This window comes from Dendropsophus ebraccatus, chromosome 13 (assembly GCF_027789765.1).
Source record: "Dendropsophus ebraccatus isolate aDenEbr1 chromosome 13, aDenEbr1.pat, whole genome shotgun sequence".
Taxonomy (NCBI): domain Eukaryota; kingdom Metazoa; phylum Chordata; class Amphibia; order Anura; family Hylidae; genus Dendropsophus; species Dendropsophus ebraccatus.
Window position 1 is genome coordinate 60,963,280 of NC_091466.1, and position 9,296 is coordinate 60,972,575.

A 9,296-nucleotide genomic window follows, 5' to 3' on the forward strand; every position below is an offset into this window, starting at 1 on the left:
AGTGTGTGTGTATATATATATATACCTGGGGCAGCCAGAGTGTGTGTATATATATATATATACCTGGGGCAGCCAGAGTATATATATATACCAGGGGCAGCCAGAGTGTGTATATATATACCGGGGGCAGCCAGAGTGTGTATATATATACCGGGGGCAGCCAGAGTGTGTGTGTGTATATATATATATATATATATATATATATATATATATATATATATATATATATATATACCAGGGGCAGCCAGAGTGTGTATATATATACCGGGGGCAGCCAGAGTGTGTGTATATATATATATATATATACCGGGGGCAGCCAGAGTGTATATATATACCAGGGGCAGCCAGTGTGTGTATATATATATATATATACCGGGGGCAGCCAGAGTGTGTGTATATATATATATATATATATATATATATATATATATATATATATATATATATACCGGGGGCAGCCAGAGTGTGTATATATACCGGGGGCAGCCAGAGTGTGTATATATATACCGGGGGCAGCCAGAGTGTGTGTATATATATATATATATATATATATATATATATACCGGGGGCAGCCAGAGTGTATATATATACCGGGGGCAGCCAGAGTGTGTGTATATATACCGGGGGCAGCCAGAGTGTGTGTATATATATATATATATATATATATATATATATATATATATATATATATATATATATATACCGGGGGCAGCCAGAGTGTATATATATACCGGGGGCAGCCAGAGTGTGTGTATATATATACCGGGGGCAGCCAGAGTGTGTATATATATATATATACCTGGGGCAGCCAGAGTATATATATATATATATATATATATATATATACCAGGGGCAGCCAGAGTGTGTATATATATACCGGGGGCAGCCAGAGTGTGTATATATATACCGGGGGCAGCCAGAGTGTGTATATATATACCGGGGGCAGCCAGAGTGTGTATATATATACCGGGGGCAGCCAGAGTGTGTATATATATACCGGGGGCAGCCAGAGTGTGTATATATATACCGGGGGCAGCCAGAGTGTGTATATATATATATACCGGGGGCAGCCAGAGTGTGTATATATATATATATATATACCGGGGGCAGCCAGAGTGTGTATATATATATACCGGGGGCAGCCAGAGTATATATATACCAGGGGCAGCCAGAGTATATATATATATATACCAGGGGCAGCCAGAGTATATATATATATATATATATATATATATATATATATATATATATATATATACCAGGGGCAGCCAGAGTATACATATTTATACCGGGGGCAGCCAGAGTATATATATACCAGGGGCAGCCAGAGTATATATATATATATATATATATATATATATATATATATATATATATATATATATATATACCAGGGGCACCCAGAGTATATATATACAGGGCTCCAGATGGCAACCAAAATGGTCGCCAATGCGACTGACATTTTGCAAATGGCGACTGGCCCCGGCGGCGGCGCGCTGTCTCTTTAAGTCCGGGTCCCCGGCTGATGCGCGGCTGCCGGGGGTGTCCCGTCCTATCCCCGGCAGCGCGGCGCATCAGTGAGCTGCCTGGGGCCCTGACTTCCGGCACAGGAAGCGCACGTCAGAGACGCTTCCTGTGTCAGAAGTCACAGCCCCGGCTTACAGGGAGCTCACTGACGCGCCGCGCTGCCGGGGATAGGATGGGACACCCCCGGCAGCCGCGCATCAGCCGGGGACAGCGCCTGAAGAAGAAGAGGATCGCCGGGGGAGCGGGTTGTCAGGTGAGTTTGTGTGTTTGTTTTTTTTAAATACTGCTTAGCATAGAGGAAAGGGGGAGGCATCTATAATGGGGGGAAGAGAAGGGGGGGCATCTATAATGGGGGGAGAAGAGGGGCCATCTTTAAGGGGGGGGGAGAAGAGGGGGCATCTATAATGGGGGGGGGAGAGGGGGCATCTATAATCGGGGTAGAGGGGGTCATCTATAAGGGGGGGAGAAGAGGGGGCATCTATAATGGGGGGGAGAGGGGGCATCTATAATGGGGGGGGAGGTGGGGGCATCTATAATGGGGGGGGAGGAGGGGGCATCTATAATGGGGGTAGAGGGGGTCATCTATAAGGGGAGGGGGCCATCTATAAGTGTAGGGCAAACTGGCTGCACACACTGGGAGATAGATATATGCACAATTATTGTTATCAGGGCCCCTCAGGTGTCTGTATTGTAGGGGGTCACTAGGTGACAGATATATCTATATACACATCTTGTGGGGGGTCACTATGGCTGCAGTCATAAGTCTAGCTCAGTATGTATAGACTGTTGCAAGCTTTTAAAGGGAACCTGTCACCCCCGGTGCCGGGGTGAGAGGCTCCCAACCCCCCGTTAGAGCCCCCTATACTCACCTCATTGCGCCGGGTCCCGCTTCTGAAGATGGTCGGGTCCCGGAGATCTCAGCCGCTGCAGCCCGGTGCACACACTGAGAGATGAGTCCAATGCTCATAGAGAATGACGGAGCGCTGGACTCTCCCGTCATTCTCTATGAGCGTTGGACTCATCTCTCAGCGCACGCCGGGCTGCAGCGGCTGAGATCTCCGTGACCCGACCATCTTCAGAAGCGGGACCCGGCGCAATGAGGTGAGTATAGGGGGGTTGGGAGCCTGTCACCCCGGCACGGGGGTCGACAGGTTCCCTTTAAGTTCAAGTTCAGAAGAGTAAGCCTCATTAAAAGGCTAGCCAAGTGAAGCTGAAGTACTGAGTCAGACTGGATATGGTTGTCAAGTTGCAAGTTTCCATGTTGAACATTTTCAAACTAAGAAAAGAGAGAATCTAAAGGAGGAGGATGCTGTGGCCTCTGCACACAGTAAGTCCCATTTAACATAACATTAATTTTACATGGTTTAAAATGTTGGCGACCAAATATTCTATTTGGCGCCTAAATTTTTCAGGTTAGGAGCCAATGGCTCCCAGGTAAATTTTTTAGTCTGGAGCCCTGATATATATATATATATATATATATATATATATATATATACATACATACATACCAGGGGCAGCCAGAGTGTATATATATACCAGGGGCAGCCAGAGTATATACCAGGGGCAGCCAGAGTGTATATATATATATATATATATATATATATATATATATATATATATACCGGGGGCAGCCAGAGTGTATATATATATATATACCAGGGGCAGCCAGAGTGTATATATATATACCGGGGGCAGCCAGAGTGTGTATATATACCAGGGGCAGCCAGAGTGTGTATATATACCAGGGGCGGCCAGAGTGTATATATATATACCAGGGGCAGCCAGAGTGTCTATATACCAGGGGCAGCCAGAGTGTATATATATACCGGGGGCAGCCATAGTGTATATATATACCGGGGGCAGCCAGAGTGTATATACCAGGGGCTGCCAGAGTGTGTATATATACAGGGGCGGTCTTGGCATTTCTGGGGCCCCAAGCGAAGTTATGTCTGGGGCCCCCCCCCTCGACACGCGTTCCAAAACAATAGACCACTGTGTGTTGCTCCCAGTAGTATATACCCCTTGTGCGCTACCGCCAGTAATATATACTCCTTGTGTGCTGCCCCCAATAGTATATACCCCTTGTGTCCTGCCCCCAATAGTATATAGACCCCTGTGTGTTCCCCCAGTTATATATAGGCCCCCGTGTGCTCCCCCAGAAGTATATAGACCTCCTGTGTGCTGCCCCAGTTGTATATAGACCCCCCTGTGTGCTGCCCCCAGTTGTATATACCCCCTGTGTGCTCCCCCACTAGTATATCGGCCCCCTGTGTGCTCCCTCAGGGGTATTTAGCCCCCCTGTGTGCTCCCCCACTTGGATATAGACCTCCTGTGTGCTCCCCCACTTGGATATAGACCCCTGTGTGCTCCTCCAGTAGTATATAAACCCCCTGTGTGGTTCCCCCAGTAGTATATAGACCCCCTGTGTGCCCCACCAGTATTATATAGACCCCTTGTGTGTTGCCCCAGTAGTATACAGACCCCTGTGTGCTCCCCCAGTTACATATAGACCACCTGTGTGCCTCACAAGTAGTATATAGACCCCCTGTATGTTCCCCCAGTAGTATATAGACCCCCTGTGTGCCCCACCAGTAGTACATAGACCCCTGTGTGCTCCCCCAGTAGTATATAGCCCCCCTGTGTGCTCCCCCACTTGGATTTAGACCTCCTGTGTGCTCTCCAATTTGTATATAGACCTCATTCTGCTGCCCCAAGTAGTATATAGACCCCCTGTGTGCTGCCCCCAGTAGTATATAGACCCCTCTGTGAAGCCCCAGTAGTCTATAGCCCCCCTGTGTGCTCCCCCTGTTATACAGCCCCCCTGTGTGCTTCCCCCATTTATATAGACCCCCGATGTGCGCTCCCCCAGTTACACAGGCCCCTGTGTTCTCCCCCTCCCCTATAGTATATGACACAATAAAACAAACACTTATACTCACCTGGGTCCGGGCGTCTCCTCTTCTCTTCACTCTTGTGGCCGCAGGAAGGGTTTTCCCTGCGATCACAAGAGGCCGCACTCCTCTTGTCCTGGCGCCGATGCTCCAGTGATGTCACTGCAGCACCGACACCACAAGGACAAAGCTGCCACTTGTGACCGCAGGGAAAACCCTTCCTGCGGCCACAAGAGTGACTGACAGGAAGGGGGCCAATGTCTCCCGCCCTGTCAGTGCTGCTGCATGTAACCATGACCGCTCATTACGAGTGCTTATAGTTACAGTTCAGATGGCAGCAGCGAGCGGGGCAGCGGCCATGTCCAGCGGTCTTGAGCACAAGAGCGGGGCGTGGGGGCCCCCCTGGATGTTGGGGGCCCTAAGCGATCGCTTGGTGTGCTTGGTGCCAAAGACCGCCACTGTATATATACTAGGGGCAGCCAGAGTGTATATATATACCGGGGGCAGCCAGAGTGTATATATATACCAGGGGCAGCCAGAGTATATATATATACACCAGGGGCAGCCAGAGTGTATATATATATATATATATATATATATACATACATACCGGGGGCAGTCAGAGTGTATATATATACCAGGGGCAGCCAGAGTGTATATATATACCAGGGGCAGCCAGAGTGTGTGTATATATATATATATATATACCAGGGGCAGCCAGAGTGTATATATATAACAGGGGCAGCCAGAGTGTGTATATATACCAGGGGCGGCCAGAGTGTATATATATATACCAGGGGCAGCCATAGTGTGTATATATATACCAGGGGCAGCCATAGTGTATATATATACCAGGGGCAGCCAGAGTGTCTATATACCAGGGGCAGCCATAGTGTATATATATACCGGGGGCAGCCAGAGTGTATATACCAGGGGCTGCCAGAGTGTGTATATATACCAGGGGCAGCCAGAGTGTATATATATACCGGGGGCAGCCAGAGTGTATATATATACCAGGGGCAGCCAGAGTGTATATATATATATATATATATATATATATACCGGGGGCAGCCAGAGTATATATATATATATATACCAGGGGCAGCCAGAGTGTCTGTCTATATATATACCGGGGGCAGCCAGAGTGTCTATATATATACCGGGGGCAGCCAGAGTGTATACATATATATATATACCGGGGGCAGCCAGAGTGCCTATATACCATGGGCAGCCAGAGTGTATATATATACCAGGGGCAGCCAGAGTGTATATATATACCAGGGGCAGCCAGAGTGTGTGTATATATATACCAGGGGCAGCCAGAGTGTGTATATATATACCAGGGGCAGCCAGATTGTATATATATACCAGGGGCAGCCAGATTGTATATATATATATATACCAGGGGCAGCCAGAGTGTCTATATACCAGGGGCAGCCAGAGTGTCTATATACCAGGGGCAGCCAGAGTGTATATATACCAGGGGCAGCCAGAGTGTGTGTGTATATATTTATATATATATACACACACCGGGGGCAGCCAGAGTGTATATATACCGGGGGCAGCCAGAGTGTATATATATATACCAGGGGCAGCCAGAGTGCCTATATACCGGGAGCAGCCAGAGTGTCTATATACCAGGAGGGGCAGCCATAGTGTATATATACCAGGGGTAGCCATAGTGTCTATATACCAGGGGCAGCCAGAGTGTATATATATACCAGGGGCAGCCAGAGTGTGTGTATATATATATATACCAGGGGCAGCCAGAGTGTCTATATACCAGGGGCAGCCATAGTGTCTATATACCAGGGGCAGCCAGAGTGTGTGTGTGTGTATATATATAGATATATATATATATATATATATATATATACCAGGGGCAGCCAGAGTGTATATATATACCAGGGGCAGCCAGAGTGCCTATATACCGGGAGCAGCCATAGTGTCTATATACCAGGAGGGGCAGCCATAGTGTATATATACCAGGGGTAGCCATAGTGTCTATATACCAGGGGCAGCCAGAGTGCCTATATACCGGGGGCAGCCAGAGTGTATATATATACCAGGGGCAGCCACAGTGTGTGTATATATATATATACCAGGGGCAGCCAGAGTGTCTATATACCAGGGGCAGCCATAGTGTCTATATACCAGGGGCAGCCAGAGTGTGTGTGTATATATATATATATATACCAGGGGCAGCCAGAGTGTATATATATACCAGGGCAGCCAGAGTGCCTATATACTGGGGGCAGGCAGAGTGCCTATATACTGGGGGCAGCCAGAGTGCCTATATACCAGGGGCAGCCAGAGTGTGTATATATATATATACCAGGGGCAGCCAGAGTGTATATATATATACCACCAGAGTGTCTATATATATATAAATATATATATACCAGGGGCAGCCAGAGTGTGTATATATATATATATATATATATATATATATACCGGGGGCAGCCAGAGTGCCTCTATGCCAGAGTGTCTATATACCGGGGACAACCACAGTGTCTATATACCGGGGGCAGCCAGAGTGTCTATATACCAGAGGCAGCCAGAGTGCCTATATACCAGAGGCAGCCAGAGTGCCTATATACCAGAGGCAGGCAGAGTGCCCACATAGCGGGGGCAGCCAGAGTGGTCCACATAGCAGGGGCAGGCAGAGTGCCCAGATAAGGCCTGACCCACATCATGAATATCCAACACTCTCATAGATCATAGTGCAAAATGACGTCCACAAACAATGTTACTGAACATTTTTTGCGTCCGTCATTATGAAAATATGACTGCCTTTTGCCATTTGTGGTGTCCTACCATGGGTGTTACAAGTGTATACACCCTTCGCAAAAGTCTGTCCTTATTGTACTGTTGTGGTGATGAAAGTAGTACTAAAGTTCACCACTAGATGTCACCGTATTATGTATGTGTATTTGGTAGCCGCACAGCTGAAGAATTGTAAAGGCTTATTGTTTTCTATGTGTCACCTGAATCTGTAGACCAGTAGGAGTCTTGTTTTCGTCTTTCCTATCACCTCTCTTATTTTTTCTGTTGTACTTCTCACCCACTCACAGCGCACCTTACATGCTGGGAGGAAGTGAGTCAATGTGGGAGACAGGACGAGCAGTTCAGTCTTAGTCAGAACACCGTATGGGAAGGACGCAAGACAGCACTCCTCTCACAACTTTCTCACGAGTAACGCTACACAGCACTATGCACTGTTAAACTCCTCTTAGGAGAGGACAAGCCAGAGATAACCTCAACCCACGCCGAGGACAAGGAGTGTCACAGAGCTGGACAGTATCCACAAAAGCCAAAGAGCTAGGAACTGATCTAGGTAGAGCAAAGTTGCAGTAAGAAACTCTGTCTCGCAGCTCGGCTGTCAGCAGGGAACCCTCAGCATTCCGCTCATCCCAGGTAACCAGGTCTGGGGCCTGTGTTACCCTCTAGGAAGGTTCAGCCGAGTCTAGTGGGCATAAGGTGGTGTGAAGACTAATTCAAAGTCAATACACAAGCACAGGTGTTCTTCTAAGTATTCTACCTCATCCTCCAACATCCCGGCAGAGCAGAGTACTACATGGGTTGAGACTCTCACACGGCATCCGCCTCTCTATTACTCTACCTCTTGTATTACTCAGCACAACTCAACAAACATGACTATATCCTACACTGCACTTCTACTACTGATCAGGTTGCTGTATCGTCAAGTATTTATTGGGAACTTTTGTCAAGTGTGTATTCAAGTGCTTTTTCCTGAGAAACCTCATACTTTTGACTCTGTATTACCTGCTGCACATTTGCAAATAGTAAACTTTACTGTGCTCAAAAGACTGTGATTACTCACAAACCACCAACACAGCACACACCGCAACCTTGGGACACTTCCCCTTTCTGTGGGTGGCCGGTCCTACTATCCGGGAGGGTCACTATACCACTCTGGCCATCTGTGATATTATCCCAAGGGACCCGGTAGCAACCCGGCAGGACACTGACCACAGGGGAAAAGGGTACAACCGGTCTTGTCAAATAAAAGCAGTCGTGCCATCACACCTGTGTGCCCACCAGGCACTGGTGTCACAAAACTACCTTACAAGGTCCAGCTGTATCCCGGCCAACCACCACCGGCGTGGAGTCACACCTGACTACCTACCAAGTTCCGGCCAATCCTCCGATATGACACCACACCGGGGGTAACGCAACATGAGCACCACACAATAAATGATGGCCCATTCCTGTAGTGAGAACATCTGTCTATGTTCCCTCAATAGGATCATACCAGGAAAGGCATGATTAGTATTTGTGGCCATTAACAACTTAAAAGTTGCATTAAAAATGGAAAAAACCCTCCCGAAAATGTCACTTTTTGGCTTTTGATTCCGTGAGCTTTCGGGTTCGGTCAGCGCTAGTCTTAAAGGGGTACTTTAGCGAAAATCTTTTCTTTCAAATCAACTGGTTTCAGAAAGTTATATAGATTTGCAATTTTAAGTCTTCCCATACTTATCAGCTGCTGTATGTCATGCAGGAAGTGGTGTATTCTGTTCCAGTCTGACACAGTGCTCTCTGCTGCCACCTCTGTCCTTGTCAGGAACCCTGCAGCTGCAAATCCCCATAGAAAACCTCTCCTGCTGTGGACAGGAAAATGAGTAAATTACAAATCTATATAACTTTCTATGTTTCTGTTTTATGTGCTGTAGTTTTGTCCGTAATTGCGGATTCATAATTACGGACAAATTTAGGTTCCATTCATTTCATACTGTCCGTATATTTACAGATCAGTAATGCGCAAAAATTACTGACAAGCTCCAGTACGGACCACAATTGTGGCACACATTGGCCCATAGAAGTCTATAGGAGCGTTTGTAATTTTTTTGGATG

At 47.1% G+C, this 9,296-nt stretch overlaps 1 protein-coding gene across 1 annotated transcript in view; it reads right to left on the reverse strand.

Annotated features, from left to right (window-relative positions):
• Positions 1 to 8,982, reverse strand: part of LOC138770243 (acyl-coenzyme A thioesterase 1-like) — a 40,907-nt gene extending 31,925 nt beyond the window's left edge. The window contains exon 1 of the mRNA XM_069949155.1: positions 8,919 to 8,982. The gene's annotated coding sequence lies outside the window, so the exon portion shown is untranslated. The remainder of the gene's footprint in view (positions 1 to 8,918) is intronic.
• Positions 8,983 to 9,296: the final 314 nt, after the last annotated feature.